Genomic DNA, 24,088 nt, shown 5'->3' with positions numbered 1-24,088 from the left:
GCTATTTTGCCCCTGTGGAGAGACACAAAGCGAATCGCTGCAAACCAGGGCAGATGGGATTAACCCTCGGATGCTAATTATGACAAACTGAATTTAGCGACTGTATCTTGTTCTACAGAGGCGGATAATGATGAGAAAGCTTCTGTGTCTGCGATCAGAAACAGATTTCAATATGCTCCGGTAAAGTGATGTACGAGGGGCATTTACAGCGACGGGATGACAGTGGCGTCTTTCAGAAGGTGCGACTTTTGACAGTGACATGATTAAAGGAACGGAGAAAACCCAGGTGACAGGCGCGAGAGGCCTTTATACGGCATAACGCTGATTTTATGTAAAAATATTGTAATTTTTTTATTTCTTGAAACATTTATAAAATTATAATCCCTCATTCTGTAGCTGTACTAGCCCATAATGGTCTCCAATAGTTTTTGCAAATCCATTAAAGAGAGATGGCAAAACCTGTCCCGCATACTAGGGTGCCCCTACACATTAAATGAACTTTGGCAGAACCTGTTGATTTTGGCGGGACCGGCCTACCTCCTAACCTGTATAGGGGTATCCTAACTCTTCTTTCAATGGCAGACATCGGGGAAAAGAAGAATCGGGCATGTTAAATTTCAATATGTCTAATCCTTCGTCTCACCAAAGGTGTTTGGCAGCGGCTTATTCCCTTCCCGCCGAGCCTATGTACTTGGGGCTCAGGAGGAATACCTGTCGGCTGACAGCTATTTAAGGTGTATAACCACCTTTAGTGGTTAATGTGCTCTAACGCCCACAATTTCTAAGGAAGATGCAGGGGCATTGCAAGGATAATAAAAGATCAAGGGTATAGATCCCCGTGCTTATTTTCATCGTGCCCCAAAAAGGTGTACAATGCCCCAAAAGGGTTACATTTCCCCACAGATAATAAAAAGAGATATTATGCCCTACAGATTGTGCCACCCAAAATTTATATAATGCCTAACAGATAGTGCCCCCAAATGGGATATAGTGACCCACATTTTACCAACCTTGTTCCCTTGTAGAATCCAGTTTTGCAGGCCATAGTCCTCCTCCGGACTGTAGCCTGTGTGTGTTACAGGTCTCCTCCTTCTCTGAAGCCAGTATGTGCCACAAACCGCCTTCTTCTCCACAAGGCTTGTAGTTTTGCGGCACGAGACAGGCTGGCACAATTACATAATTGTGCCAGTCTGCACCTGGTACTGAGGAGGTGGGAGAGAGCTCACAGCAGTGGAATAAAAAAAATGTACTCGCCTAGGCTGCTCCACAACATCCTCAATGCCGACAGGATACTTGCGTAAGCCGGCGTGATCCAGTGATGTCATCACGCCGGCCTGCACAGGGATCCTGTTCTTGCGCCTGATAGGCTGTAGGCCGAACTTGGCCTGTAGTCTAGTAAATGGCAGAGCAGGGAGATACCTCCCTGCTCTGCCATAGGATTCAATGGTATCTGCGTCCACTGGGGCTGCTACAGCGGTAGCGACGCCACCAGGCAATAGGGGGGCGTGCCGGCTGGCGGCACGAGCCCCCTCATGCCGCAGGCCTCATAGCAGCCACTATGGCTGCTACGATGGTTTTTACGGCACTGGCTCACACTTCACTTGCACACACTGTCGTTTTCCTAAGGGCGCAAACACAGTTCACTATAATCCCGGGCACGAGACTAAAGACCTGAGACATAGGCACCATTCTTGGTGATAGCAACGCCACTGAGAACATGGTCTGACTTTTAGACTGCTCCTTCATTAACATATGTTGTGAGTCACTAGTCACCCTACCGGTGGAGAAGAATCCTTTAGTGACTTGTGTAGACTGACATATGCTGGTGGTAACCTCTGACAACATACTCAGCCCCTTTGACTTGCCCCTACTAAATGTGAGCTGTCAAAAAGTAAAGCTGGGAATGCCCAATTTTATGATGCAGTGTGCCCTGGTAGCCTTCAGAAAGGTACCTGCTCTGCTTTCTTAACCTTCACTACTGCTGGTGGTTAGAGTAATTCTTCCCATACTCCATCCTCTACCTCCAGGTGGTCTTGTCACAAGAGTAATACTAGGAGTAAGAAGGGGCTTTACTTGTCCTGATGTTCCTCCTCATAACATGCCAAATGTCAAAACACCAGCGCTACCAGCATGTTTGGTAGGGGCACTTGTAGCGCCATCGATGTGATTCATTGCGAAAGATAAGCTCCAAGCGTCAATTAGTGTCTTATAAATCTTTATCTACCAAACCATTGATAGAGTGAAGACTATCCCCAACAACTTTGATAATGTCTTCGGGTGAGGTAGAAGGTTTTTCCAGAGCTCTACCAGAAGGCCAACTCAGATGGGCGGTGGGTCCTGGCTTTCCTGGGGATGGCAATTGTCTCTGAAGGATCTTGTCTGGACAAGCGTTATATCTGGTTATATCGTTTTTTAAATTAATATTCCGAAAAATATTCTCCATGCAGAAAACGGGATGATGACATAGCAGAGATTGGTCGTCTTTTGCTTAAGCGGATCTGTTAGATCTTCTATGCTACCCTATCTAAGGGCCAGAAGCGAAACTTACAGCACCTGGGCGCCAATGTAGAATCTCTAACAAGGCCCGCCACCTACCATGTGCCAGTTAAAATACTGATGTCTTCTTACGTGGTAGAGGGGCCTTTGAGAAATGGGGCATTATATGCCATCTATAAAATGAATGGTCGACCATGAAATGCATGGTTTCCCCAGAACAGGAGCTTCTCTTACTTAGCATCTCTTCGGTCTGGCTAATAGAGCTGGCTCCCCTGTTCAGAACTCTTATTAATTAGCCAGAGCGGAGAGCAGCTACAAAGAGCGTCTCTCACTCCGGAAGACCCGGCATGTCCATAAATTTCATTGACAGCTCATTGATCTCAATGGGCTTTGTGTAATACTTCCTCTGTCCTGTAGTGGTGCTGCAGGAAAATTAAACACTTGGTTTCCCCACAGTTTATAGCAGCGAGAAATACTCTGATCAGCTTATGATCAGGCGACCGTTTTAACAAAAAGGGACTGTCCAAAGAGGACAACTCCTGTAATGTAGAAATTGGTAGCTACAGACAGAAATCAGAAGAAAATCCAATAATCCAGAAACACATAAAAATATAAAGACGAACAAAACCTACAACATAAAAGATAATTGCTGCATCTTGTAAAATGTAAACCTCCTTGTGTCGGAAGTGTTTTTTCCAATCTGAATAACATGGACCGGGAATGGGTGCCGTACGTATTACAAGGGCAGACCGTTGGGTGCAATGCCAGCATTTTCACGTACACTTTTTTGTTTTTTGAGAGCTAAATTTAATTTGTTAGTTTTGAAATTTCCTGCTTTCACACCTCTGCAGATAAACACAAATGAGACCAAAATAACTGCAGGCAACATCATTAAAATTGCCTACGATCTGTTTTCTCTGCAACCAACACAAAATCATAGAGATTGATAGCAGACAGGAACGTCATTCACCCCGGGCTGTGAAAGCTCTGTATCCTATTTGATCCCTTTGACAACTTTAATACTTGGAATACTTGCCCTTTCTTATTGTAAAAGCCTTCAGGACACCTATCCGTGTATCCACTGCAATGACTAGAAACACTTGTATAATATGCGTCCTTAAGGATTCGCAAACTTCTCATACACATGGGCCTACAAGGGTGGACATTATTTGGCGCAGTGTGCTTGGTATTTTGTTGTCTATTTTACTGTCAGCAATTGGAATTTTGAGTATCTATCTATCTATCTATCTATCTATCTATCTATCTATCTATCTATCTATCTATCTATCTATCTATCTATCTATCTATCTATCTATCTATCTATCTATCTATCTATCTATCTATCTATCTATCTATCTATCTATCTATCTATCTATCGATCTCTCCGTACCTCCTGCGACAGCGCTATTAGTTGCGTCATTAACAGTGCCAGCAGAGTAGAGTAGAAAAAGCTATATACACACTTTCTTCTACTAACTTACTAGTATATGGTCAATTATACATTTTGGGTGGACCAATCCTTCCACTAATGACCAAATAGATAAGCGGGCTCTTCTTGGTGATCCAGTGGGTGAGCATATGATCTAGACTGACATGTCCTAAACATGGTGTCCCAGTAGTATTGAGACTTGTCATTGGATATCTCATATTTGAAGACATGGTACATTACAAAACTCCTTAAAATGTCTTAAACTAGGTTGTCCTATCAGAGAAAACACCTTTCATATTGGAATTGCTGCGGGGATCTTTTGATCACAACGGGTCTTACTCCCAGCACCCCTAGCAAACAGCTTGAGTCTACCAGAGCGGGAGCTGCCCTTACAGATTGGCTCTATGTTCTCGCTCATAGAGCGATATCTTGAGCAGGGTACCCCCTTTATTATGTTCATATACCCCTTAGACCCATCCCGACATCTGACATGTATATACAGCGGGCTAACAGGTTAAGCCTGCTCCATAAGATGATTGTGTTGGCTGTATGGTACAGCCAACACTTCAGTGCAACGAGCGGGATACCGTTCGTTTAACCCCTTAGATGCCGCGGTCAGTAGCAACCACGGTATCTGAGCCGTTAGAAACAGTGGGGCCGCGCTCTTTGATGTCCCAACGTCCCCCCCGGATGTGATCGCGCAGTGCCAATGGTTGATATGCAGCCTAATGAAGGCCCCCAGTTCTGCCATCTTTGTATTGTTATTAAGCTTTGCCTTAATACATTAGTATTAGTATATCGTGCATGCAATCCAATGATCGACTAATAAAAAAAGTTAAATAAAAATACAATATATAAAAAATAAAAAACGTAAAAGTTAAAGACTTATACTTACCCAGAATTCTGTGCTTCTTCGTCCAGGCCGGCTTCATCCCATGTGACCGCTGCAGCCAATCACATCATCCCCGGAGGCCAGGCTGCAGGACGTCAGAGGGTAAGTATGGGCGTTTTTTTTTCCGCAGTAGACATTCCAGCTGAAAAACGGCACCACAATTTGGTGTGGTTTTTCGTTTGGAATACCCTGTTGCCTCCAGGGCAGATGTGAATTTTTATGCAGCGTATCTGCCCTGTGTAAACATACCCTAATTGTTGCATAAGTATAAGCACCCAATGAAGTAATGGTATTGAACGGAGACCCCCAGCCTTCACATCAGATTTGTCCAAACATAAAGCAATGTTCTGTCCATCCATCATCTCTATCTTTGGAGAGGTCAATTCCTGAAAGACAGGAATGGCTGAATGATTCAGATAGTCCCTTGAGGATGGCTGGTCTGATGCGGACCTCTTAATGACCCAACATGCCAGCCAACGAGGAAGCTCTGAAAATGCTTTGAGGAAATTTCCATTAATGGATCTCAGAAAATGTTCTCATAAATCTCAAAATTATTATTGATCCTTAATGATGTTCAACTGATGCCATGAAGGTGCCCCTGAAATGCCCTGGTGGTGGTGCCCTAATGAATAGTTTATGCTATTCAGACTTTTACAAATTTGGCTCGCTGCTGATGTCCTTAGACATTAAAATTTTAACTTTCAATTTATCATCGGAAGAAATGATGACCTGTGAATCTTTAATTAATGCTTCGATAATAATGTATTTAAATTATTTAATAACTGTAATTACCTGACTCCATGTTACTAGGAAATGGTCAGTGCAGAACTCAGGTCATAAATGCCCATTGAGTCCACTTTTGAACACCATATGTAGAAATAATCTACAGAATAAGTTGAGCAACTCTATAAATATATTGTATTACTTATTTTGTACTGATCATTAATTACAGACTGTATTATACTCCAGAGCTGCACTCACTATTCTGCTGGTGGAGTCTCTGTGTACATACATTACATTACTTATCCTGTACTGATCCTAAGTTACATCCTGTATTATACTCCAGAGCTGCACTCACTATTCTGCTGGTGGAGTCACTGTGTACATACATTACATATCCCGTACTGATCCTGAGTTACATCCTGTATTATACTCCAGAGCTGCACTCACTATTCTGCTGGTGGAGTCACTGTGTACATACATTACATTACTTATCCTGTACTGATACTGAGTTATATCCTGTATTATACTCCAGAGCTGCACTCACTATTCTGCTGGTGGAGTCACTGTGTACATACATTACTTATCCTGTACTGATCCTGAGTGACATCCTGTATTATACTCCAAAGCTGCACTCACTATTCTACTGGTGGAGTCACTGTATACATATGTTACATTACTTATCCTGTACTGATCCTGAGTTGCATCCTGTATTGTACTCCAGAGCTGCAATCACTATTCTGCTGGTGGAGTCACTGTGTACATACATTACTTATCCTGTACTGATCCTGAGTGACATCCTGTATTATACTCCAAAGCTGCACTCACTATTCTACTGGTGGAGTCACTGTATACATACATTACTTATCCTGTACTGATCCGGAGTTACATCCTGTATTATACTCCAGAGCTGCACTCACTATTCTGCTGGTAGAGTCACTGTGTACATACATTACTTATCCTGTACTGATCCTGAGTGACATCCTGTATTATACTCCAAAGCTGCACTCACTATTCTACTGGTGGAGTCACTGTGTACATACATTACATTACTTATCCTGTACTGATCCTGAGTTACACCTGTATTATACTCCAGAGCTGCACTCACTATTCTGCTGGTGGAGTCACTGTGCACATACATTACTTATCCTGTACTGATCCTTAGTTACATCCTGTATTATACTCCAGAGCTGTACTCACTATTCTACTGGTGGAGTCACTGTGTTGGCTTTCTTCCAAAATCAGCGCCACACCTGTCTACAAGTTTTGTGTGGTATTGCAGCTCAGCCTCTCACTTTAATAGAGCTGAACTGCAATACCAGACACAACCTGTGGACAGGTGTGGCGCTGTTTCAAGAAGAAAACGGACATGTTCTTCTAATTCTGTACAATCTCTTCAACCCCTTGAGGTCTACTTAAGTGGATACTATAATGGCTATACAATTTGGTATACACATGAAGGTATTATTTAGGCACTATATAGTAGTATTAGTTGGGATTGCACCCTCAAATTTAGACACACCCACCCAAATAAAACCACACCCACTTGGATATACCCTGCTATGCGAGCTCCTAAGTGTTAAACCATGCAATTGAGCTTACCTACAACCTGTATTTAACCAATCACTGGGTGAGTGCTGTCCCAATTTACTTAAACCAATAACCTTGTCTATATGGCACATTAAGGCCCCCTGCTACACAATTTTAATGACAACTGTTCCCCCCCCCCCCCCTATTATTATGGTTGTGGCACTTCCCATAAAAATCACAAGCAAGTTCCACTAAAATTCTTGGGATAGGACATGCTGCATTCTGGAAAAAAAAAGCGGTTCTTAAAGGAAATGTCCACTTTTGCTACTGTTCTAAGTGTCCTACTATTTAGAGTATGTAGCTCCTATGCAGGTCTATGTGTTTCCATGGCCACAGACTACAAACAAATCCTACCATACAGTCATGTGTTACTCTTTCATTGGCTCCCTCTTCTACTGTGTGTAGGGAGCAGAGGAAGAGGAGTAACACATGACTGCTAGATGAAATGACACAGGGTTTGTTTGTAGTCTGTTACCATGGAAACACATAGGTCCGCATAGGAGCTGTATACACAAAACAGTAGAGCATTTTTAATAAAGTTTGCTTACAAGGTAGGATAATTTTTTAATTTTAAATGCATGGAAGCAATAAAATAACTTGGTTACAAAACTGTTTATGTCCTTTAACCGCTATAGGGACCTGCAAAATAAATGGCATAGTACTAACATATTGTGTAGCACTGTTCAAAGATTGGCATCTTTCACTGCCGCCATTGGGGCTTACAATCTAATTTCCCTATTTCAGACTCACATTTGGGTCAATTTCATCGAAAAATAATTAAAGGGGTAATCCGGTTACAACAAGTTACCCCTTATCCATAGGATAAGGGGTAACTTTCTGATCGGTGGGTGTCCGACAGCCACTGTTTATGAGAACGGGGAGCCCAAAGTTGCCCGAACCCCAAGTTTGAACCGAGCGGCAGGTCGCTCATGTGCACTGCCGCTCCATTCATTCTCTATGGCTGTGCCAGAAGAAGCCGAACCCTACGGATAGGAGGTAACTTCTTGTAACCGGAATACCCCTTTAACCTATCAGTATGTTTTTGGAAGAACCTGGGGAACCAGATCATGAGGAAAACATACGACGTGGTTGCCCTTGGTTGGAATTGAACCCAGGTCCCTGCCGATGCAAGACAACAGTGCTAAACACTAAGCCACCATGCTGCCCTTCAAATTAACAGCAGCAGCCCTTCCACCTCCTTGGGGACCTAGAGGGTCTCCATCACCCACCCTTCCTGCCCAGGGTGATTTTTCCGATCTGGTTGACAAAATCACAACCAGATAGGAAGAACCAATAGCCCCAAGCTGGAAGAAGTCTTGTGGTCTGCATTGCCGGATGTTGACGTAGGAACGGGGATCGGTAATTGTAGTAATGGTATTTTTGGAAGCCCAATAGACTTCAATGGAAAGGGCCATGCAGTATTATCCTATATGTGACTGAAAGCGGGTCAGGTTGGGTCTGGGTCCCGAGGGTGGGTAGAATTTGAGCCCACCACCGGGACCTCTTCTAACCTAAATCATGGCACAATTCCTATCAATTTTCGAGTCGCTTCCTCTTCTTAAAATCCAGAACAAATTCATTTCATGTACTAGATAAATGCACATATAAAAAAAATACATATATTTTTAGTTTTCCTGCTGTTCGGTGTGAAGATTTTTTGACAGGAACGTATTGTAGAATTATTATCCCGGGTGAATTACTTGAATCGTTCCTGTCTGAGGCCGGCTGATAGCGTGCGCAATTTTATATCACCCCAATTAGTCAGATATTTGTGGTAGGAGCTGGAGGTAAGCAATGAAGGATTCAAATAAATCAGGCAATTATGAGCTATTTTATATTTCCCGTATTGAGAGGAGAGTTTTGCCATAATACATTAATGCCGTGTAAAATGGATGGGAGGCTTTACAGATGCCAAAAGGCGTAGACGAAAATGGAGCGCGGCATAAATTACAGCCCGCAGTGCTGATTATCATATAAAAAAGACACAAGACAGAAAATTACAGACTTGAAGAATCGGAGGCTGACACTACCCGTACGAATGGAGAACAAGCGAAAGTGCGCAAATGGCTGGAAGTTGTTCCAGCGGAATGTGTCATTATATTGTTATATTGTTTATTGTTAGATACGGCAGAAAATTTTCATGTGGAGCTGCGCGCGTAATGCTCCTGGCATTGGGGAAAACTAGATCTATAGGAAATTAAGTCCTGGCAATGCCCTCTGGGTGAAGGTCAGTTAAAGGGGTTATGTGGGGACCTAAAATTATTACTCCCTGCAGTATGTGGGAACACTCGCTAATATACATTCCGGTCCCCCGTCGTGCTGATTTTGAGATTTTCATAGATTTTTATAGCGCTGCCGGGGGACCGGAAGCCTAGTTGGATAGTCTTGTTTAATGAAGATACGACTCCTCGTCATGTGACCGGCCCCACTGTACTCTATATACAAGCAGGAGCAGTAGTACATAGAGTACAACGGGTGTCGGTCACATGACGAGGAGTCGTATTGATTTTTTTCAAATCTGTGTAAGCCCCGCCCATGAGTAAAGGAAACACCTCCAAAACGATAGCCAAAATGCCTCCATAAACAGCACCATCAGAGCCCAGTGCCAGTAGTGTCCTCCTCACTAAGGAGTGCCACAATCAACAATAGTGACAGCAGAGTGCCCCTAATAAACAATAATGCTAACAGAGTGTCCCACATAAACAGTGCCAGCAGAGTTCCCCTCCATAAAGATTGCCAGTAGAGTCCCCCTCACAAAGGATCGGCAGCAGAGCGCCCCTAATAAACAATATTGACAACAGAACATCCCTCATAAACAGTGCCAGAAAAGTGCTGCCTCCATAAACATTTCTAGCAGAGTGCCCCCATTAAGCAATAGTGCTGGCAAAGTGCCCCCTCTATAAACAGTGCCAGCAGAGTGAACCCAATAAACAATAGTCCAGACAGATTGTCTGACATAAACAGTGCCAGCAAAGTGATACCTCCATCAATAGTACCAGCAAAGTGTCCTATATATATATATAGTGCCATATAGATAGTGCCAGCAGTGTGCCCACTTCATACACAGTGCGATCACAGTGCCCCCACTAAATAATAGTGCCAGACTGCTCCACATACCTGTGGCTCTCCAACTATTGTAAAATTATATCTACCAGTAAGTCCTGACAACTATTATAGGTGGCGCTCCATTCATTTCGGCAGCTCCAAAGAAATTAAAGGAGCCGTGTCCGAACATGCGCAGTACCGCATTCATATGGAGCACATAGGGACAGCAACGTAAGCCCAATCTCGGGATCAGTGGGAATCCTAGCGGTCGAATACCCACCAATCAAATATTTATCACCTATCCTGCAGATAGGGGATAAATATTGATTATGATAAAACCCCTTTAATTAGTCCGCTTAGGACTTTGAATAAGACCAGGTTTCCTTTGGGCACTCTACTGACAGTATTTGCGGAGGGGGACATTCTGTTGGCATTATTGTTTATTAGGGGCACCCTACAAAAACTATTGGTGATTGGGGCACTCAACTGGCACTATTTATGGAAGGTGACTCTGCATTCACTCCTGGAAGCTGCTGGGAATGTTTATGGGTGGCACTGACGGCTCTGTTAATGAAGTCATTATGGGGGCGTTTCCTGTACTCATGGGCGGGCTTTACACAGATTTTAAAAAAAATTCACTGAAAAATTATTCCTAATAGTAGGCAGCTATTGCCTTAAAGGGGTTTTCCCATCAGGGACATTTATGACATATCCACAGGATATGTCATAAATGTCAGATAGATCCAGATCCCACCTCTGGGACCTGCGCCGATCTCTGGAACGGGGCCCCCTAAACCCTGTTATACCGCTCTATGTTGCAGCTAAATCATGTGATGTCCGACCATGAAAAAGAAAACAGTGTAGCTCGCTGAGCTACGCTGTTTCCATAAGTCCCATAGAGCTAAATGGTCATTACGGAAATGGTGTAGCTGGCATGCTACGCTGCTTCCGTAACTGCTATTCACTACTATGGGAGTTATGGAAACAGCGTAGCTCGCTGAGCTACGCTGTTTTCGTAACTCCCGACCACATAGTCAGGAACTGGCTGGGAGGTAGCGGGAGCAGAAAAAGGTTGAACAGGGTTTAGGGGATCCCATTCTAGAGATAGGTGCAAGTCCCAGAGGTGGGATCTGGATCTATCTGACATTTATGACATATCCTGTGGATATGTCATAAATGTTCCTGATGGGCAAACCCCTTTAAGTAACTCTTCACGAAGGGTGCTCTGCCAGGACTTAAAGAGGTTGTCCAGGATTCAAATATCGATTGCTGCTTTCTTCTAAAAACAGTGCCACAACTGTCCACAGGCTGTGTGCGGTATTGAAGCTCAGCCACTTTCACCTCAATGGAGCTGAACTAAAATACTAGACACAACCCTTGGACAAGTGCAGAAGAAAGTAACCATGTGAGAAAAAGGGGCACAGGAGCACAGACAGGTAAGGTTGTAACAACAAGCCTAACTTTTCTAACCTTTTAGAGTTTAAATCACTTTAAAACGGCTGCCCCTTGGTTCTTAGCCTTAAAGCATTTTACCCAAATCTACACCCCAGATTAAAATTCCTCAGAAATGATTTACATTGTTAGAATACATAGGTGTTACATGTTTTTATCTCTATTTTTACACGAGATTGTTTCTGCTTTGCAGCTGCTGCCTGGCATTGAGTGCTGCTGATGTAACTAGTATACCTGCTTTTCCGAGCTATATTCCTTTTGTTTACAGTATAAAATGCATTTATATTACTTTGAGATAGGGGCCTGACTTTCTTGCGATAAACAGGCTATGGACAACTATCTATATCACCTAATTACTCATAAAAAACATCCATTCCCACGTCGAAGAGGAAAGCATGGAAAGTAATATCTGCTGTTCTATTATATTTTACAACATTACAATGACAAAAAAGAATTGTGTCTGGTGTAGGAACTGACAGATGGGGCAGATTACTCCGTAATGATATATGCTACAATGAAACACGCTCCATCTGCATCCACATAGACTCTATACAAATTTCTGGGAAAGCTTCGGGGTCCCACTAGATCTGAGTGTTATGTTGCGGTGATCCCTCAGAGAAACCTATAATGAAACGGTAATTGCTCTACTCTTATCGTAATGTTTAATAAACACATTTTAAAGAGACATTACGACAAACGACATTAATGAAATATCGCTAGGATACGCCATTAATGTCTAAATGGTGGGGTCCGACTTCTAGGATACCCACTGATTTTTAGAAGTTCAGCATGTCTTCTACCAGGCGCCACTGCCGACCTAGTTCTATGTCGGAATTGTAACACCGCCCCATTCACTTGGTTGGGGATATGTTGCAATACCAGACATATCGCCCGTTCAGTAGCAGTACTGCGTCAGAGAGAAGTTCCTATGTTCTAGGCATTGGCGGGGGTCCCAGTGGTCAAACCTCCACTGATTGGACATCGATGGCGGATCCTTGCAATAGGCCATTAATGGTTATTGTAAAATAATTTATGAAATCAATTGTCTGATTGGTTGTCATGGGCCTGTTATATCACAAATAACTGTAATGGAACACTGCCCCTAGTGGTGAATTGGAAAAGTAACAGCATATTTTTTTTTTTTTTACTTTTCTTTTGTTTGTAAATGTTTTTTTTCACAGAGAATTTGCAATGTATTTTTAGACACTGATTTGAATCCTACAGCACTAGTAGAGAAAAAGTCACACACAATTATCCCTTATTATACCGTTACTAATTTCTTGCAATATTAGATTCTACATTACCGCCGGTGCAGCCATGCAGTAAATATGTTGTTATAATATGTTAAGACCCTCGACTGCAAGCAATCATATGAGATTTGCAGGGTTCGATTTTTATTCTACATGTAATGTGGAGGGATCACCACAAGATGGCAGAGTATCATAATGCATTGGTATAAATTGATGCATTTAGCTCCGCCAGAGACGGTAATTCTGTGCAATTACAGTGACAAAAACGCCACTAGACAAGATATATTAATAGGCATTTAGTCCGTGTGAAGGTATATTAACCCTTCCGCTGCAATATCGCGCAATACAGTTTATCGCCAATGCATTTGTGAAATGTGAGGAGTTGAGGGTACCCAGTATTTAAGGTTACGCAGGGACATCTGATACACGACAGGAAGCAAAAAACGTAAAATAGTGACATTACATAATCTCACAGCCCAAAAAGAAAGCATTGCACTAACACACCCCAGTATCAAGTGTGGGGTGATCCCAAGTAGTGGGACCAATAGACCACAATGCACATGGTTTACTCTATCCTACATATAAGTTACAGATCTGTACTGCATTGGACCGTTCCTCTGTTAGTCCTCCTGGAAATTTATGAATAAATCGACACCTGGGTGTTACCATTCCCATTGCCAGTAGGGTGTGTCAGAGCGTTAGGGTCAAACCCTAATGTTAAGGTAACACACATTTGTCGATTTATTCATACATTTCCAGGAAGAACAACAGAGGAAAGGAACAATACAGAAAAAGATGCTCCAGCATTATTATTTCACAGGTAATACAAGTATTTACTAAAATATGCCTGTCAGGAGAGCAGATAGGTTCTCTAACCAATTCCAATTCCTGACTGCAGAGGGCAGCATTCCATCCTCCTTGGACAATCCCTTTTTGTTGGAAGGATTTCCCAATGATAATCTGATCAAACAGTGTCCCGCTGCTGTGGACCCCAGCAATCACCTGTGATCTGTTAGTGAACTTGGCAGCAAGTGTTCAGTTTCTCTGCAGTGCCACCACAGGTGAAATGCAGCATTACACAGTGTCCATTAAAATCAATGGGCTGTCTGTGTATTCTAGAGTGAGAGATGCTCTTTGTAGCTGCTCTCTGCTCTGACTAATAAATGAAGGGACCCTCCTCTATTAACTCCTAATGCCCTGATGGGCAATTTAATAATTGTATTTGTATTCCTTTAATATTACGTAAGAAATAAGTGGGTTAAGCGTTGTTATGATTTATTTAATAAGGAGTTGGCTGACATGAAGAAGCCATGTCTAAAAAGTAAGTCCCCGGAAGAAGCTGACTTAGATCAGCGAAACGTACGTCGGGACAATACCGACCAGATAATAGGGAAAGGAATATGAGGGAGAGATTAGCATAATACAACAGAAACTAATCCTACCATATCCAAAAACAAAGCTTCTTAGTATAGCGAGACCGAGTGAGTATAGGGGTGACACCACTTGTTCATGCCGCTCAGCCGTTGAGTGCTGGTGACGTCACAGCATTCACGGCTGATATCACGAATGTTAGAAGCGTGATACAGCTCATGATCTCGGCCTCACTGGTTAAGGCCTCATGCACACCACATTGCGGATTTTCGGACGGCATTCCCTGCGGTGTTCAGGGTGAATAGTCTGTGCAGCTTGACTCAGCGTATCCGCTGCGAACACGCTGAGTGTGTTCCTAGCCTAAGGCCCCATGCACACGGCCGTAATCTTAATCCGCAATTACGGACCGTAATTTGATTTTACAGACCGTGCTCCCATACTATATAATGGGAGCACGGCCCGCAAATGCAGGTGACTGTCGCGGCCGTCCGCGGCCCACCGTAGCCACTCACCGGGATTACAGCTACAGCCGTGTGCTGGGGGCCTATGGCCTCGTTCATATCTGCGTTGGGGTCCCGTTCTGGCGTTCCATCGGAGCTTTCCGTCAGAACGGGACCCTGAACAGACACAAACGGGCACAGACGGAAACCAGAGGTTTCCATCACCATCTCTGCCCAAACCTTGCATTGGGGCGCATTGGAGGACCCTTGGGCTGTCTTTGGGAATTGCCAGATGCTCAGGGATACTTATGTATGGCCTTAGCAATTGCCTGTGTATGGAAAAATATACTGGCAAAAGCCAAAAAATGTAAAAAACAAAAACAAATAAAATTACAGGAGAGATTTTTTTTAATTCTACAATAAAAACATTTTATTAATATTCATTGGTAGACATCATATAATATAGACATATTTGGTATCTCCATAACTGGAACAATCTGTACAATAAATGTACGAGAAAATTTATGATAATCGATGAAGGAAATTAAAAATGAAATGAAAAGATACGGCAAATTGTAAGAGTCGCATTCTAAGAGTCGTAACTTTTTTTTTTATTCCGTCGATATAGCCGTATAAGGGCTTGTTTTTTGCGAGACGACTTGTATTTTTCAATTGCACCATTTTTGGGTGCATATAATATATGGGTTTACTTTTATTAACTTTATTTTAGGAAAGAATTGAAAATAAGCAGCTATTCCAGCATACGTTATAAATTTACGCCGTTGATTTCCAGCATAAATAACCTGTTATCTTTATTCTATGAGTCGGCACGATTACATGGATACCAAATATGTAAAGGTTTTATATGTTTTCCTATGTTTGCAAAACAAAAACCCTTTTTTTTTTTAAAAAAAACCAAAAACTTGTTTTTGCATCGCTGCATTTCAAGAGCAGTAATTTTTTTGAATTTTTTTTTGTTGGTGTGGCCATATGAGGGCTTGTTTTTTTCAGGACAAGGTGTAGTTTTCATTGGTAGTAGCCCTTTAATTATATAAATTAATAGCAAAGAAAGAATTTGAAATGTATTTCTTTCAGCATTGAAACCTGAAATGCAGTAAAATCTGCACCATGTGTTCTGCCTCTATTACCGGATTATGTTTTCAGTGCATTTCTCTGGTGAAACATTTGCAAATCAAGCGATTCCGTTCTCACTTTTCATTCCCTGATATATCTAAATGATGTTATTCCACTATAGTTTGTTATATCGGGTCTGTTAAATGCATGGCGCAGGAAGATAAAACAACACGCCTTTAATGAACAGGAGAAGCGCCAAAGTAACATCACCGAATATTCACATCCAGACGACAACAATTAAGAGAGAGGTATCAGTGCAGACTATCTGTTTATTATCACAACTGCTTCAGCCGAACAGAAGAAAATGTTCGACCTACATGGGGTCATCTATGGGATCATCTATAGCGCCAGCTGCTCTGTATCTGTATATGACCCATGTTGTATGACTGCAAGACCTAGGACTTCATCCCAATGCAATGGGGTCCCAGTCCTTGGTAAATAGCCAAAAATCTTGAGCTCTAATTATATTGATTCTAAAGATGGTATATATCATATAGATGATGGCAGTCAACAATCTTTAGGTCTCAGTTTCACTAACCTATAGAATTGTAGTCAGATGTTTTTGGTAACCAAGCTACTTTTTGTCATGCCTGAGCCAAGTAATGTCCATCCACCGTTGAATTGTACCCTTACTCTACAAAATACTATTACTCATTTGTGTACCAAACTTAGATTGATTCCTCACCACATCTCTGCCTCAAGCTATAACCTGCTTATCTGTGTACTGAACTTAGATTGTTTCTCACCACGTCTCTGCCTCAAGCTATAACCTGCTTATCTGTGTACCGAACTTAGATTGTTTCTATAAAGGATTTGCCTGACACAGCTTCTGTGTCGACGCCCGAGGTTAATCAGCCTGCATCTGTTCCTAGGTCTGCTAGAGTGACTCGATCTGCTACCACTCAGCCTGGTAGGCTGAGGAGTGGGAGAACCTATCACAGCCTGGCCAGACGGTTCTAGCTGCCGCCCTTGGTCTATTTATATCTTCATTTGCTGCTTGTCCTTTGCCTGTGATTCTCTTGTTTCCTGGCTCTGCTGTTTCTGCTATTACCATTGACCTCTGCTTCATATTGACCCTGGCTTGTATGACTATTCTCCTGCTCTGCTTTTGCTACCGCGTACACTCCTGGTTTGACTCGGCTCGTTCACTACTCTGTTGCTCACGGTGTTGCCGTGGGCAACTGCCCCACTTCCCTTTGCTTCTGTGTACCCTTGTCTTATGTTGTCTGTCGTGCACATATTGAGCGTAGGGACCGTCATCCAGTTTTACGCCGTCGCCTAGCACAGGCCGTGCAAGTAGGTAGGGACTGAGTGGCGGGTAAATTAGGGCTCACCTGTCCGTCTCCCTACCCCGACATTACAGTTTCCTCACCACGTCTCTGCCTCAAGCTATAACCTGCTTATCTGTGTACCGAACTTAGATTATTTTCTCACCACATCTCTGCCTCAAGCTATAATCTGCTTATCTGTGTACCGAACTTGGATTGTTTCCTAACCGTGTCTCTGTCTCACGCTACAACCTGTTGCCACTTATCTGAGTACAAAACTTGGATTGTTTCTTCACTTCTCTTGCTATTAGTATTCTACTGTCTGATCGATTCAGCCACTGGTCTCCGAATCTGCTATAGACCTTGACAGTACATTTGCTCCTCAGGGTTTAGAAGTGAAGAAGTAAATCTGATACTGCTCCCTACAACTCAATACGTTTGTGTCTACGTCTGTACAGATTGCTTGTGCAGGTGAGATTTGCTTGGGATCACTACACTGTCCTCCACACCTTCAAACCCCAGAAGGTAAATTACAGCTCTAATGATTTATTTTTCCTGCAGGCAAAAAGATCATATTTTGAGATCACTCTTGATTACTGTTATTTATACGGAGGTGAAACAGTTTGGCTCACGATCAGCTATTAGCAGGAGGACTTGCTCAATAAAAATGTGTTGCCCAACATGGACAAGCCCTATATCCCTTGGGCTTCATCTTTTGTGCATAGTGATATCGCATCAAGTGGGGCCAAATGGCAAACTCAACTTTACTACATCTAAAGTCAAAGGAGATTGATTGTTTTTTTGAATCATGTGTGTGTTGTATGAATGCCTGTACTACACATAAACAATACACTTTTATTTGCTAGGAAATATTACTCATTCTACAAAGAGGAGAATGGGGCCCCCCTACAGAATGCCGCATACATCGAAGTTCCTCAGAACCATAGTTAAGTATTGACTTTCCTGTACAGACAGTGATCTAGCTGAATCTGCAGTTTTTTTTAATTGATCGTTGTATATAATTCATGTTTTTAATACCAGAGAAGGGCTTCTGAGAATAGTCCGCGTGATTCCCAGTCTCCATATAAAAGGCTGTTTAACTCAATTACCCAGTGAAAGTCCTGGCTCAGGGAATAATAAGCTCAAACACCAAGAACCTGCCTATTAAGATTCTAAATGAACGGTCAAAAATGATATCCGTCCACCTTATGTCTCCACATTGTTGAGATGATGAAGTTTTATGTCCTACTGCAGAACGATGATGGAAATACAGCAGAAAAATCTGGACGGAGGGTAACAATCAGGCAGCCTGGCGTGGAGGATATTGTAGGACTCTGAATATTGTGTTTCTCCGCTGCTCAGCAGTTCAGGGGTGCTTTGCCTGGTGGAATATTCGGAGCAGCAGAATTAATGCTTTTAATCAATACATGAATAATTTTAATGGCTTCTCTCCTCTCCTTGTCTATAGATATTCATATCTCTGGGAAGCAAATCCGGTGTGGATAAGCTCAATGACGTCTTTGTTTGTATAGTATATGAAGGCAAATTACACAATAATCCATGTGGGACCCATCATTCTATATCTATAATAATAAGCAGAACATTTGGGTGACCCGACAGATTGCGGCACTTCACACAATGGGCCGAAGCATGCTTGCCCCCAGCCCTTCCACCTACTAAGAGCCGGCAGTGCCCACGCCCCTCCACTGGCTCCCCCGTGAATCTTGGTCATCCCCATGTAACGTGTAGGTTGGGGGGATGATATAGAAGCATGGCCGACGGATACGCTTCAACTTAAGCTAATACTCAGTTCTCAGGCAGCGCAAGCTTGGCGGATATACCCAGTTCAACAAGCTTACAGTCTCTCATACATAGGGCACAAACTAGGAAGTTGTAGACTCATATACAATGCACATGGTGGTTGGCAGATGGGTGCCGGTTATTCACTTAGGCACAATATACTTGCTGGTTCCATAATGGGCGCAAATCTTAGTTACAGTCTCTTGCAAACAACTATGTACAGTCGTTGGCTGTAATGGCTTCCCCTTTAAATGCTCTCACAGTCTCTGCAATGACGCACTTCGCACAGACAGCCTAAGATGGGTCACCACTTGCTACCTATTCACTGACAGGCACCTTCTCCAATCACACAGTCATACACCTATCAAGTTTTGCCACCAAGGGCACTTATTTTTGTAAACTCCGGTTGGCCCTGCCTCCTGAACATGTGAGCTTGGTGTACCGGTGGCTCCACATTCCACAAACTAGTTAAATTTCAAGGGGCCTGCCACCTTAGTAATGGCGTCCTGAGCTGTACGTCCCTCTCACCAAGGGAGCACGATCAGAGCATGCCAACCCCAGCATCTTCAGTATATATAGCACTAACTTGATGAACTTTGCATCCTGGTCATGTGACCACAGGTCCATATAACACACAACAGCACAATATCAAATACTAATGTACTTTGATGACTAAGTGGCAGCAACACACTAAAATTACATAGAACTGCTGCTAAGACCACCATTTACAGATACATGCTTAGTGTTTAACCTGCTATGAAATTAAATAAATAATAGTACATTTATAATTGGTACACCCGACCAACCTTCGTGGTTAGGCGAGAAACGATTGACCTCTCGCACAGCGTGTGTTCACCACAGACTAGACACCCTGCCGCTAGGACTGCGGCTATCTCGCCGTGGCCCATAATTACAGAATACATGTATGTGAAGTGCCACAATCCCGCCTTACAACACAAACCCTCTTACAACACAAACCCTCTTACAACACAACACGCTTGCAACAAGGGCTGGGTGGGTGGTTCTTGCTTCACCCTGTAGATAGACATACAGTAATATAGATACGGTAGATAGATGTATCTGGCTGGCGCTGTGTCCTTGACCAGTACTTTGGCTATCTGTGTATGGAGCACATTGTGGCTGGCAGTGTATAGAGAGGTGCACTCTGGTTGTGTATGGGACACACTTTGTCAAATTGTGTATGGGACACTCTCTGTTTGGTTGTGTATGGGACACACTCTTTCTAGGTGTGTGTATAGGGCACACTGTCTGGTTGTGTATGGGGGCACACCCTGTCTTGTTGGGTATAGGGCTCTGTCTTGCTTCATCCGATAGATAGATAGATGCGACTGGCGCTGTATGTGGGTATGCACTTTGGCAAGATGTGCATGGAGCACATTGTGGCTGGCAGTGTATAGAGAGGTGCGCTCTGGTTGTGTATGTGGCACACTATCCAATTGTGTATGGGGCTCACTTTGTATGGTTGTGTATGGGGCACTTTTTGTCTAGTTATGTATAGGCCACACTCTGTCTAGTTGTGTATGGGGCAAACTCTGTCTGGTTATGTATGGGACACACTCTGTCTGGTTGAGTATAGGGCACACTATGGTTGTGTATGGGGCACACTGTATGGTTGTGTATAGGACACACTCTGTCTGGCTGTGTATGAGGCACGCTCTGGTTGTATATGGGGCACAGTCTTTCTAGTTGTGTATGGGGCACACTCTGTCTGCTTGTGTATGGGGCCCAATCTATCTGGTTGTGTATGGGGCAAACTGTCTGGTTGTGTATAGGGCACACTGTGTCAGGTTGTGTATGGGGCACAGACTGCCTGGATATGTATGAGGAATACTCTGTCTGGTTGTGTATAGGGCACATTAGTCTGCTTGTGTATAGGGCACACTGTCTAGTTGTGTATGGGGCACAGTCTGTCTGGTTGTGTATGGGGCACACTTTCTTGTTGTGTATGGGGCACACTCTCTCTGGTTGTGTGTAGGGCACACTCTGCCTGGTTGTGTAAAGGGCACACTCTGTCTGGTTGTGTATAAGACATACTCTACCTGGGCACACTGGTGATCAACATGAACCTACTGCTACCACTTCAAAAAGACGTTCTGCAGCATCTGAGTTTTGTATTGTAAGGAATAATATATCCTCTACAATAAATTATAAGGAAGATAAGAAGTGACCTTAAGCTTTAATATGGTAACATAACTCTTTGGTGACTTCTAAAATTTTATACTTGGGGGTTCATTATCTTATATATGAAAACTACCATTATAAAGACACAATAAATAAAAACAGACAGAGAAGATTTGGAAGATACAAAACCCATTTTGCTTTGACAAAAAGTAACGGTCCTTTGGTGACACAATAAAAAATAAAATACAATAATAACCTCAGCGACCTCAATTCATAATTCATATTATTGAGTTTATAGAGATGGTAAGACAAGGCTTTGAGTAATATAATCCCACAATATACATCGACTGGGAGAAAAACCTAAGTAAGAGTGATGACAGCTATCGGACTTCAGCAGTAAAACAGTAACAAGTCAAATTGATCACAACGTACCAGAAAATAAGAAAATATGCCAGTAGATGAAATAAAAATGTATCAGGCATAAGGGTCTGTAGAGAACAAGGTGCTGCCCATATACTATATTAGTAAAAAAAGAAAAAAGCCCAATCCTTTTAAATATTCACAATAGCAGCAATAGGGCATAAATAATATCACTATACAGGGCCAAATAATAGTTCTATACAAGGCCCATATAGTTAATTAACTGCAAAGCAAATATAACAGTGCCAAACAGAGCGAAAACATCAGTGTTACACAGTGCCCAAACATCAGTGTTATATAGTGCCCAAACATCAGTGTTATATAGTGCCCAAACATCAGTGTTATATAGTGCCCAAACATCAGTGTTATATAGTGCCCAAACATCAGTGTCATATAGTGCCCAAACATGAGTGTTATATAGTGCCCAATCATCAGGGTTATATAGTGCCCAAACATCAGTGTATTATAGTGCCCAAACATCAGTGTTATATAGTGCCCAAACATCAGTGTTATATAGTGCCCAATCATCAGGGTTATATAGTGCCCAAACATCAGTGTATTATAGTGCCCAAACATCAGTGTTATATAGTGCCCAAACATCAGTGTTATATAGTACCCAAACATGAGTGTTATATAGTGCCCAATCATCAGAGTTATATAGTGCCCAAACATCAGTGTTATATAGTGCCCAAACATCAGTGTTACACAGTGCCCAAACATCAGTGTTATACAGTGCCCAAACATCAGTGTTATATAGTGCCCAATCATCAGGGTTATATAGTGCTCAAACATCAGTGTTTTATAGTGCCCAAAAATCAGTGTTACACAGTGCCCAAACATCAGTGTTATACAGTGCCCAAACATCAGTGTTATATAGTGCCCAATCATCAGGGTTATATAGTGCCCAAACATCAGTGTTATATAGTGCCCAAACATCAGTGTTATATAGTGCCCAATCATCAGGGTTATATAGTGCCCAAACATCAGTGTTATATAGTGCCCAAACATCAGTGTTACACAGTGCCCAAACATCAGTGTTATACAGTGCCCAAACATCAGTGTTATATAGTGCCCAAACATCAGTGTTATATAGTGCCCAAACATCCGTGTTACACAGAGCCCAAACATCAGTGTTATACAGTGCCCAAACATCAGTGTTATATAGTGCCCAAACATCAGTGTCATACAGTGCCCAAACATCAGTGTTATATAGTGCCCAATCATCAGGGTTATATAGTGCCCAAACATCAGTGTTACACAGTGCCCAAACATCAGTGTTATATAGTGCCCAAACATCAGTGTTATATAGTGCCCAATCATCAGTGTTATATAGTGCCCAAACATCAGTGTTACACAGTGCCCAAACATCAGTGTTATATAGTGCCCAAACATCAGCGTTATATAGTGCCCAAACATGAGTGTTATATAGTACCCAATCATCAGTGTTATATAGTGCCCAATCATCAGTGTTATATTGTGTCCAAACATCAGTGTTATATAGTGCCCAAACATCAGTGTTATATAGTGCCCAAACATCAGTGTCATATAGGGCCCAAACATCAGTGTTATATAGTGCCCAAACATCAGTGTTATATAGTGCCCAAACATCAGTGTTATATAGTGCCCAAACATCAGTGTTATATAGTGCCCAAACATCAGTGCTATATAGTGCTCAAACATCAGTGCTATATAGTGCCCAAACATCAGTGTGATATAGTACCCAAACATCAGTGTTATATAGTGCCCAAACATCAGTGTTATATAGTGCCCAAACATCAGTTTTACACAGTGCCCAAACATCAGTGTTATATAGTGCCCAATCATCAGTGTTATATAGTGCCCAAACATCAGTGTATTATAGTGCGCAAACATCAGTGTTATATAGTGCCCAATCATCAGTGTTATATAGTGCCCAAACATCAGTGTTACACAGTGCCCAAACATCAGTGTTATATAGTGCCCAAACATCAGTGTTATATAGTGCCCAAACATCAGCGTTATATAGTGCCCAAACATCAGTGTTATATAGTACCCAATCATCAGTGTTATATAGTGCCCAATCATCAGTGTTATATTGTGTCCAAACATCAGTGTTATATAGTGCCCAAACATCAGTGTTATATAGTGCCCAAACATCAGTGTCATATAGGGCCCAAACATCAGTGTTATATAGTGCCCAAACATCAGTGTTATATAGTGCCCAAACATCAGTGTTATATAGTGCCCAAACATCAGTGTTATATAGTGCCCAAACATCAGTGCTATATAGTGCTCAAACATCAGTGCTATATAGTGCCCAAACATCAGTGTGATATAGTGCCCAAACATCAGTGTTATATAGTGCCCAAACATCAGTGTTATATAGTGCCCAAACATCAGTTTTACACAGTGCCCAAACATCAGTGTTATATAGTGCCCAATCATCAGTGTTATATAGTGCCCAAACATCAGTGTATTATAGTGCGCAAACATCAGTGTTATATAGTGCCCAATCATCAGTGTTATATAGTGCCCAAACATCAGTGTTACACAGTGCCCAAACATCAGTGTTATATAGTGCCCAAACATCAGTGTTATATAGTGCCCAATCATCAGGGTTATATAGTGCCCAAATATCAGTGTTATATAGTGCCCAAACA

At 42.4% G+C, this 24,088-nt stretch overlaps 1 long non-coding RNA gene across 1 annotated transcript in view; it reads left to right on the top strand.

The window, feature by feature from the left end:
* The window catches only part of LOC142664919 (uncharacterized), a 54,250-nt gene continuing 30,162 nt past the window's right edge, over positions 1-24,088 (top strand). Inside the window, exons 1-2 of the long non-coding RNA XR_012851410.1 lie at positions 1-286; positions 4,847-4,919. This is a non-coding gene — a long non-coding RNA (uncharacterized LOC142664919). The remainder of the gene's footprint in view (positions 287-4,846; positions 4,920-24,088) is intronic.

The sequence above is a fragment of the Rhinoderma darwinii genome, chromosome 12 (genome assembly GCF_050947455.1).
Source record: "Rhinoderma darwinii isolate aRhiDar2 chromosome 12, aRhiDar2.hap1, whole genome shotgun sequence".
Classification (NCBI taxonomy): Eukaryota; Metazoa; Chordata; class Amphibia; order Anura; family Rhinodermatidae; genus Rhinoderma; species Rhinoderma darwinii.
The sequence above is the reverse complement of the archived record's forward strand: the minus strand, read 5'-3'. Positions and strand labels throughout refer to the sequence as shown.